The following is an 11120-nucleotide window of genomic DNA, read 5'->3' on the forward strand; positions in this document are numbered from 1 at the left end:
GGGCCACCCGTGCCCGCGTCGGATGCAGGCTCGTCGGAGAGGCGCACCTCGCCGACAAGTTCGGCGAGGCTGCTCGCTGTACAGGCGGCCTCAACACCGTGCAGCGCATCAATGGAGACTCCATCTGGCGAGCCTGGCTGGTTGCGCTTGCCAGGGAGGAAGAGGGTTCCCGTCTAGAACAGATCTCCGGACGACGGCGCACCATGCCCCAAGGTGGGCGCCAAATGTCGGGGGTTGGGTGCGACATATGCCAAAGGATGGCTTATCATGGTGGGGGCGAGTAGAACGTCGCCGGTGCCTGGAAACGGGATGAGGCGAAGACATGCACGCCGGCGAATCTTATCCAGCTTCAGGGCTCTCTGGGGAGATAACACCCCTACTGCTGCTCTGTGGGGCCTCCGCATGATCACTAAGGCAAAGTGACTACAATGATGCTCCTGGAGCTGTATCGGGAGGCAGGAGAGGGCAAGGCTAGCTCTCTCCTTCCTATGCTATCTGGTCTATCTCTATCAAGGTTCGAACCCTTTGCATGGGTGCCCTGGGGGGTTTATATAGGCCTACCCCCGGGGGTACAATGGTAATCTGGCTGGGCGCGGGTCCCAGTCGTCTGTCTCTCAGACCGCCGTCCTTCCCGCCGGCTTCTGGGGCCCGCCGACTGGCGGGTCCCGCGGACAGGCTTGATACTGTAGTGGCACTCCTGATGACGCAGGCTTGGTCATTGGGTCGTGGCAACAGTGCCGCCGTCTATCGGGCAATCACTGTCGCCATTCCCCATCCTATCTGGTTAATGGCTCGTGGGGCCCTGGGGAGGAGTCGGCCGACTCCAGGGAGGCCAACTCCCACTGGGCCGTCTTCGGGGCGCTCAGGCCGCCTTCGGTCCACCCACTGATAGGCGGCCCCGTGGTCTTCGGGTCGTACAGGCCGGCGTCGTGGGCACAGTGCATTGCGCACTGTGGCTGAGGTCAGGGCAGGCATGGCAATAGTGTCGCGCCTCGCCGGAGATCTTCCAGCGATACGGCTCACTGTAGCCATGCGGGTCCTTTGTAAGCAAGGGGGGAACGGCCACACCGTGACCGTACCCCGCATCGTACTTCGAGATGAGGGAGGAGTCATGGGCCGACTCCCATAGTCAGCCTCTCTGGAGGTTGCCAGCTTGGAGTCGGCTTATGTCGGAGTCGCCGTCTGGGACTCGGCTTGTCTTGGAGTCGGCTTATCTCGGAGTCGCCGTCTAGGACTCGGCTTGTCTTGGAGTCGGCTTCTAGGACTCGGTCTGAGGGGCGCGGCCAGCCCCGATGTCTTGAAAGGTCCTGGGACTTGGGTTGGCCTACCCGTGGCCCATTACTCCGACACCGACAATCCCCGTCATAGGATCATCAAGACCTCATCTCCTTCTTGGATTTGGGAAGAACTTTACCCTAGTGCTTGTTTCCTTTGATTGTTCATGTATTCTTGTGGATCTATGTGTTTGCTACTCTAGTGGATGTGTGATTGGGTTTGTTTGGAGTGATTTCCCTTGTGTGTTCTTGTGTTCTTGCTCCTTTTCCCCTTCCAAGTGTGAAAAAAATCCCCTCTAGGGTTTCACCCTACAACATCTTGGTATCATGAGCAAGGTTGATTCACATCTTGGAGTCCCATCCCCCTATTTGCTAGCTTGATTTTGTTGTTTTTCGTCCTAATTCGAAAATGCCCACAAAAAGGAGCAACAAGAGTGAAGAAGGAGAGGCCGTGGACACCCCGGGTGCTCGGGCACTTTGGCCCCGGAGGCCCGGACCCCCTGTTGCTGCTCCCAGCCGGCCCCGGGTGCCGGGCCTGTAGCCCCAGGTTCCTGGCCTCACATGCCCCATGAGCTTCCCCGGCAGCCCCGGGGTGCCCGACCTTGAGGCCCCGGGTGCCCGGCCACCTCGCCTGGGCGCCAGCAGCCACTCCCAGGTGCCCGGGCTGTCAACCCCTAGATGTCGCCCCTCTACAGCCACTGGTCAGGCGGAGGCCCTGACCGGTCCGGGTGCCCGACCGATCTTCCCCCGGCTTCTCGGCCAACCCCCTGCGCCAGCCTCTGTCCGTTCCGGGTGCCCGGACCCCTCCGAAACAGCCTATGTGCATTTGGGGTTTTACCCTTGTATCCCACTCCCCCGTTCCATTTCGTCCCTAGGCTTTATATACTCTTTCCCTAGCTCATTTGAGAGGATAACAAAGTATATGAGAGACATTAGAGAGCTTTGCTCCTTGTATCCACTCCTCTAGGAGATCAACACCTCCTAGGAGAAGATCCCTAGAGGATATCAAGACCCCCATCTAGGGAAGGATCCCCATCAGAGGATCATCAAGACCTCATCTCCTTCTTGGATTTGGGAAGAACTTTACCCTAGTGCTTGTTCCCTTTGATTGTTCATGTATTCTTGTGGATCTATGTGTTTGCTACTCTAGTGGATGAGTGATTGGGTTTGTTTGGAGTGATTTTACTTGTGTGTTCTTGTGTTCTTGCTCCTTTCCCCCCTCCAAGTGTGAAAAGATCCCCTCTAGGATTTCACCCTACAACATCTTGGTATCATGAGCAAGGTTGATTCACATCTTGGAGTCCCGTCCCCCCCATTTGCTAGTTTGATTTTGCTGTTTTTCGTCCTAATTCGAAAATCCCCACAAAAATAGCCCCAAATTTTTTTTCTTGCAATTTGTTGGATCTTGTGAGATTTGGTTGTTTTGATCCATGGATTTGTTGTTTGGCAAGTGGATCTAGCCCCTCCCCATCAATCCCGACCCTTCCCGCCACGAAATCCACGAAATTTTGCCATCTCCCAAAAAATTTCGCCCAAATTCGACACGCTTGGGTGCCCGCACCTCGAACCCCCAGGCACCCGCACCCCCGGGCTGTTTGCCCCGGACCACCCCGGGCATCGCTCCTCCCACCCCCTGGTGCCCACACCCCCCCCCCCCAAATTAGCCCAACTCCACCTCCGTTTTGGCCATAACTTCCAACTCCCAAGTCCGTTTTTCGTGTTCTTTAGCTCGTTTGGAAGCTTTTGACATCCCCCATGCACATATATAACTACCACCACCATTAGCCTCCATCAAAAAATTCATCATAAAAGCACCCACCTTCCGCATTTGACCGATTTTGAGTTGCGGTTTTCGTTTCCTAAGTTTTTAGGCTACTTAGGAACGTGTGACATCGACATCATCGCCACGGGAGTAATCTTCGCCAACGATCTTAACCGTTGACACCGCTACTGTAAGAAAGGACAATAACTTCGACGACACTTACTTCATACCCTTGCTTTTGCATTGATAACCCGGGCCATTTTGCGTCACTTATCCATCGAGACTAGCGAGTTGAGAATTCCCAGGATACGCTATTATGCACCGCAGTGATCTTGCTATCATCATTATGCCATTAGTCTCTCCCGTGCATATCTTACACTTGTCTCATATCATAGTTGGCTCGAGCATCAAGCATAGTGAAAAAAAGAAAGAAATAAAAGCTTTTAAGCCAAAGAGGAGAAACAAAGAGCTTGTAAGCAATAACATTGAGCCATTTTGCATCGATATATCATCTGGGTCACCATACATAGCATAGTTGGGATAGAAGACGACCCGTTTCTCTCATAGGTTGGTGCACAAGCGTATCTTGCCCATTTGAGCAATCGAGATAGCGTCTCTCTAGCATCCATACAACGAGAGCATTTTCTGTGGTTACACATTTTGAGATCACTCCTTGGTTGTGCGGATCCCATCTATCTTCCGTGTGTGTGTTCCTAGTGATATTCTTGGGTTTGATCTATTTGTTTTACTTGCAATTTTGTGAACCTTCTCAACCTTATCGATACCTTGACTAACATTTGCTTGAAATTTTTGCCACCATCCTAACCGAGCTACTCCATAATCTTTACTTGTCTAGGTGTGATAAACAAACCCGGTAACAATTCTCCTATTGTGGCATTACATTGAGCGATACTTGATACATCCACAATCCTCGGAAAAGGTAACTTCTGTATTGTTCTCTTATTTTCATACTCACCCCACTTGGTTATGATGGATAGGCCAAGTTCTTCAGCGAACCCACTTTTCGAGGAGCAAGGTGATGATCGCGACTACGTCACCAAGAGCCACTTCCTCGTCGCGCAACGAGCTCTCCATCAAGAAAGTGAAGCCTTGGGTGGACGCCTTGAGCAACTCGCCACCAACCTTCATCAATCGGAAGCAAGGAACCGCGACTACATCGACGCCAAGTTCACCACACAAATGGAAGAACTCTGCAACATGATCATGTGACGCCCGTCTTCCTCAACCTATTCATCAAGACGGAGCCACTCAAGCCGCCGCTCAAGTCGGCAATCTTCGGACTACTCCTCTTACGATGCAAGTCCTCCACGAGCTCGTTTTCCTCGACATGATGACCCCCAAGATCACCAAGATCAAGAAAATCCATTCCATGGCAATGGCTTACAAGACCAAGTCCGAGCACATGATAGGGCGCGACAACAAGCGCAAGAAGCAATGGAGCAAGAGAAAATACCTCCACAAGTGCAACGTCAAGAACCTCAAGATGGTGATGCAATCCGACAAGCTCAAGAACGTCGTGAAGCTCAAGCACTCGAAGCACAACGCGCACTCCGCGAGGCCACTAGAGTCGTTGAAGAGCGCAACTGCCAAGTGCGTGAACAAGAGGAAGCACTTTTCCAAGAGCAACAAGAAAGGCAAAACCAAGCGCATATTCCTCGTCCTCCTCCACGACAAGAATGACACCAAGTGGAACGAGTGCTTCAAGACCCTCCTGCATGCCAAGAATGACATCTTGAGGAACGAGGATTTGCGGACCTTCCTCCACGGCAAGAGCGACATCAAAACCACTACTATGGTGAAGAACTATGCTACGGCAAGCTAAAGTTCACCATGCCCAAATTCTCTGGAAGCAAGGATCCCGAAGAATATCTCTCATGGGCCTTGAAGGTGGACAAGATATTCTGTCTTCACAACTACGACGAGGAAAAGAAGATCACCATGGTCTCCCTTGAGTTCCAAGACTACGTCCTCATATGGTGGGAACAAGTGATCGAGTGATGACAAACAAGAGGCGAGCCGCCAATCACAACTTGGACGGAAATGAAGGATGTCATGAGAGCTCGATTCGTGCCTACACAATACACCCGTGATCTTTTCAAGAAGTTGCAACTCCTCAAGTAAGGCATGAAGACAGTGGAAGAATACTACCAAGAAATGGAAGTTTCCATGATATGAGCCAATGTCAAGGAAGATAATGAGCAAACTATGGCACACTTGTTAAACGACCTCAACCACCCAATCAAGCAGATTGCCGACTTCCAACTATACTCAAACCTTCTTGAGCTAGTTCATCAAGAGACCAAGGCCGAGCGATAAGTGCAAAATGACTTCACATACGCCAAGTACTCGTCCAAGACTTATGGATCCTACTCTCAAGATCCCGTGACTTCGGCACCTCCTACCTCAACCAGAGCAAAACCGAGTACCGGTGACAAGTCAAGTTCCAAGCAAGCTCCGCCTTCCTCCACTCGTCCTCTGGAAAGAACCTACAAATCCAAGACTCCCTCATCTTCGGCACCACCGAATGACCCCGTTAAGACAAGTTCTTTCAAGTGCTTCACATGTGGTGGCCGAGGGCACAAGTCGTTCGAATGCACCAACAAGCAAACCATGATCTTCAACGATGATGGCACATATGACTCGATGAGTGAAGAGGAAATGGAAGCCCTTGAGCATGTGGCCATGCACCGGCGCGTGAACGAAGATGATCAAGTGTTTTGTGACAATGATTCAAGACCCTCTCTCGTGGTCTCCAAGGTCTTGACGCTCCAACACCACCAAGAAGAAGACCAACGATGCCACATCTTCCACACCAAGGCTGGCATCAACGGGTGTTCCGTGAAAGTCATCATCGACGGAGGAAGTTGTCACAACTTGGCAAGTGAAGAGTTATGTTCCAAGCTGCAATTGGTCAAGAAGAAGCACCCACGTCCCTACAAGGCGCAATGGCTAAGTGACTCCACCACTATTCAAGTGGAGCATACGGTGCCAGTTTCCTTCAAAATTGGCGCTTACAAGGACACCTTGGAGTGCGACGTGGTTCCTATGTCCATGTGCCATCTTCTTTTGGGAAGACCTTGGCAATTCGACCGTGGCGTCATCCACAACGGAAGAACTAACCACTATAGCTTCAAGATGAAGGGCGAGGAGTACGTACTATGACCAATGTCATCGAGCCAAGTGATTGCCGACAAGCAAGCCTCCACCCATTGTGGAGATCCTAGTGAGAGAGTGAACCACGACAAAGAAAGTGAGCACCTCAAGCCCAAATTGAGCGACTCTTCGCCAAGAGAGAAAAACTTAGTCCTCCTAGCCACAAAAAGAGAGATGAGAGAAGTGTGTGAGAACCCATTGGGTGTTATCCACTATGTCCTCCTATGCAAAGATGAGGTGGCAAAAACTAACACTCCTAATCCGCTTCCTCTAGTATTTCTAACTTGTTTCAGGAATTTGAGGATGTCTTTCCCGATGTGCTACCTCCCGGTGTCCCTCCTCTATGTGGCATTGAACATCGGATTGACCTCATCCCCGGAGCACCTCTTCCAAATAAGGTTCCATACCGCATCAACCCCGAAGAAACTAAGGAGATCCAATGGCAAGTACAATAACTCATCGACAATGATCATGTATGTGAAAGCTTAAGTCCTTGTGCCATTCTGGTTATCCTTGTGCCTAAGCAAGACGGTAGTTTTCGCATGTGCTCCGATTGTAGACCCATCAATGCTATCACCGTTCGTTATAGGCATCCCATTCCTCGCCTTGACGATATGCTAGATGAGCTTAGCGGTGCCACCATTTTCTCAAAAATTGATCTTAAAAGTGGCTATTACCAAATACGCATTCAAGAAGGTGATGAATGGAAAACCACTTTTAAAACTAAATTTGGCTTGTATGAGTGGTTAGTTATGCCTATGGGTTTATCGAAAGCTCCTGATACTTTCATGCGTCTTATGAATTTCGTTCTTCATCCATAAATTGGAGTATTTGTTGTGGTCTACTTTGACGACACACTTGTTTTTAACAAATCCATCAAAGTTCATGTAAATCATGTTAGGGCCGTATTGCAAACTCTTCGCAAGGAACGTCTTTATGCCAACATGAAAAAGATGCACTTTTGGTGTTAACAAGCTTGTTTTCTTGGGTTTCGTTGTTTCTTCCAAGGGTGTCCATGTTGATGAGTCTAAAATTGAAGCAATTAAAACTTGGCCACAACCCACAAATTTGCAACAAGTGCATAGTTTTCTTGGACTTGTGGGTTTCTACCGTCGCTTTGTGAAAGACTTTAGCACTATTGCCTCACCTTTGCATTCCTTGAGTAAGAAAAATGTACCCTTTCTTTGGGGACCTTTGCAATCTACCGCATTTGATGAGCTCAAATCCTTGCTTACTCATGCTCCAATTCTTGCTTTGCCTAACTTTGACAAAACTTTTGAGGATCATTGTGATGCTAGTGGTAATGGAATTGGTGGAGTTTTGATGCAAGAAAAGCGAGCCATTGCATATTTTAGTGAAAAACTCTCGGATGCTTAGCTTAACTATCCCATCTATGACAAAGAATTGTATGCCTTAGTGCATGTGTTGCATGTTTGGGAGCATTATCTTCGCCCACATGAGTTTTTCATACATACCGATCATGAAACACTTAAGTACCTTAAAGGCCAAACCAAGTTGAATAAACAACATGCTAAATGGAGTGAATTTATTGAATCTTTCCCCTATGTGATCAAGTACATTAAGGGCAAAGAGAATGTTGTGGCGGATGCTCTTTCCCACAAATGCATGTTAATTACTCAACTTGAATTGAATGTTGTTGGATTTGAACATATCAAAGATTTGTATGAGCACGATGTGACTTTTGCTACTCCTTTTGCTAAGTGTGTGACGCATACATCTTGGGAAAGATATTATATCAAAGATGGTTATCTAGTGAGAGCTAACAAACTATGCATTCCCGAGTCTTCTCTTGTTTTGTTACATTTGCAAGAGGCTCATGGAGGCGGACTCATGTGACACTTTGGACGTGACAACACTTTTGCCACACTCTCCAAGAACTACTTCTGGCCCAAGATATTTCGCGGTTTCTCACGCTTCACCAACCGGTGCTCTACATGCCACAAAGCTAAGTGACAATATCAATCCCATGGTTTACATATGCCACTTCCTATTCCACATCAACCACGGGAAGATATTAGAATGGATTTTGTGCTTGGATTACCTAGGACTCAAAATGGCGAGGATTCTGTGTTTGTTGTTCTAGACCGATTCTCTAAAATGGCTCATTTCATCCCATGCAATAAGATACACGATGCTTCACATGTTGCAAATCTTTTTTGTAGGGAAATCTTGAGGTTACACGGAGTGCCAAAGACAATTGTGTCAGACCGAGATGTCAAGTTCTTAAGGTACTTTTGGAAGATGTTATGCGCTAAGCTCAGAATCAAGCTACTCTTCTCCACTGCCTATCATCCTCAAACCGATGGCCAAACGGAAGTCATCAACCGGACGCTCGGCACCCTCCTATGCCTGTTGATCTAGAAGAACATCAAGGAGTGGGAGGAGTGCTTACACATCGCCGGTACGCTTATAACCGCACTACACACTCTACTACAAGCAAGTCTCCCTTCAAGGTTGTCTACGGCTTCAACCCTTTGTCGCCTATGGACATCCTTCCTCTACTACTACAAGAACGAGCTAACATGGATGCTAGCTCAAGAGCCACCTACCTCAAGAAGATGCATGAAGAAACAAGTTCCATGATCGAGCGTCAAGTACATCACCTCACCTCCAAGCTCAACATCAACAAGTCACCAATGGTGTTTCAACCGGGCGATATAGTATGTATACGTCTCCGCAAGGACTGCTTCCCCAAGGAGCGCAAGTCCAAGCTACTTCCAAGAGCCGATGCACCATTCAAGGTGCTCGCATGCTACAACGACAACGCCTACAAGATCGATATTCCACGTGAAAAGTACAACGTAAGCGACATCTTCAATGTCAAAGAATTGGCCAAGTACCATGGTGATGAAGATGACGATCCGTGGACGGATGTCTCCCAAGGGGGGGGTGATGATGCGAGCATCACTCGACCACCCACACGAACACTCCATCACCACTGCAAGCACCGAGAGGACTGATGACAAGAGCACGTGCATGTGCCATCAGGAATGAGGTGAACTCCTTCCTCTTCGAGCTCCATTCAAATTCATATGAAAGTTGGGTCCTACCTCAAACGGAAGTGTTGTGCATGATTAGGTATCAACGTATTGATCATGAAGAGGCTAGCACAAAGACCCAAGCACCTACGAACAAGGAGGAGGAAAGGAGCAACAAGAGTTAAGAAGGAGAGGCCGTGGACACCCTGGGTGCTCGGGCACTTTGGCCCCGGAGGCCTGGACCCCCCTGGCCCTGCTCCCAGCCGGCCCTGGGTGCCCGGCCTCACATGGCCCAGGCGCAGCCCCGGCCGTCCCCGGGTGCCCGGCCTCCCCCAGGTGCCCGGCCTTAAGGCCCCGGGTGCCCGGCCACCCACCTGGCCACACGCAGCCGGCCCGGGTGCCCTCACCTTCGGCCCAAGGAGCCCTGCCCCCCAGACCTGGGCGCCAGCAGCCACCCCCGGGTGCCCGGGCTGTCAACCCTGGGGTGCCCGGCCCCCTACAGCCACCAGCTGGGCGGAGGCCCTGACCGGTCCGGGTGCCCGGCCGATCTTCTCCCGGGTGCCCGACCAACCTCCTGTGCCAGCCTCTTTCCAGTCCAGGTGCCCGGACCCCTCCGAAACAGCCTATGTGCATTTGGGGTTTTACCCTTGTATCCCACTCCCTCCCTTCCATTTCGTCCCTAGGCTTTATATACTCTTTCCCTAGCTCATTTGAGAGGATACAAAGTATATGAGAGACATTAGAGAGCTTTGCTCCTTGTATCCACTCCTCTAGGAGATCAACACCTCCTAGGAGAAGATCCCTAGTGGATATCAAGACCCCCATCTAGGGAAGGATCCCCATCATAGGATCATCAAGACCTCATCTCCTTCTTGGATTTGGAAAGAACTTTACCCTAATGCTTGTTTCCTTTGATTGTTCATGTATTCTTGTGGATCTATGTGTTTGCTACTCTAGTGGATGTGTGATTGGGTTTGTTTGGAGTGATTTCCCTTGTGTTTTCTTGCTCAATTTCCCCCTCCAAGTGTGAAAAGATCCCCTCTAGGGTTTCACCCTACAACATCTTGGTATCATGAGCAAGGTTGATTCACATCTTGGAGTCCCATCCCCCCATTTGCTAACTTGATTTTGTTGTTTTTCGTCCTAATTAGAAAATCCCCACAAAAATAGCGCCAAAATTTTTTCTTGCAATTTGTTGGATCATGTGAGATTTGGTTGTTTTGGTCCATGGATTTGTTGTTTGGCAAGTGGATCTAGCCCCTCCCCATCAATCCCCACCCTTCCCACCACGAAATCCATGGAATTTTGCCATCTCCCAAAAAATTTCGCCCAAATTCGACACCCCTGGGTGCCCGTACCTCGAACCCCCGGGCTGTTTGCCCCGAACCACCCCGGTTACTGCACCTCCCACCCCCGGCAGCCCATCTCCACCTCCGTTTTGGCCATAACTTCCAACTCCCAAGTCCGTTTTTCGTTTTCTTTTAGCTCGTTTGGAACTCTTGACATCCCCCATCCACATATATCACTACCACCACCATTAGCCTCCATAAAAAATTTCATCATAAAAGCACCGACCTTCTGCATTTGACCGATTTTGAGTTGCGGTTTCCGTTTCCTAAGGTGTTTCAGCTACTTAGGAACACGTGACATCGACATCACCGCCATTCATCATCGCCACGGGAGTCATCTTGGCCAACGATCTTCACCGTTGACACCGCTACCGTAAGAAAGGCCGGTGTGGTTAGATAATGACCCGTAGGCCGCAGCGGTTTCTGCTTGCACGATTGGATTAGGCCCTAAGCTGGCTCCTTTTTTAGATTTTTTGAGCTGACTTTATCTATTTAGATAGATTATATTTTAATTAGACTAATAGCTAATGGGCCTTTTAGCATGTAGCAACCCAACACGGGG

Source organism: Triticum aestivum, chromosome 3B, assembly GCF_018294505.1.
Source record: "Triticum aestivum cultivar Chinese Spring chromosome 3B, IWGSC CS RefSeq v2.1, whole genome shotgun sequence".
In the NCBI taxonomy this organism is placed as follows: domain Eukaryota; kingdom Viridiplantae; phylum Streptophyta; class Magnoliopsida; order Poales; family Poaceae; genus Triticum; species Triticum aestivum.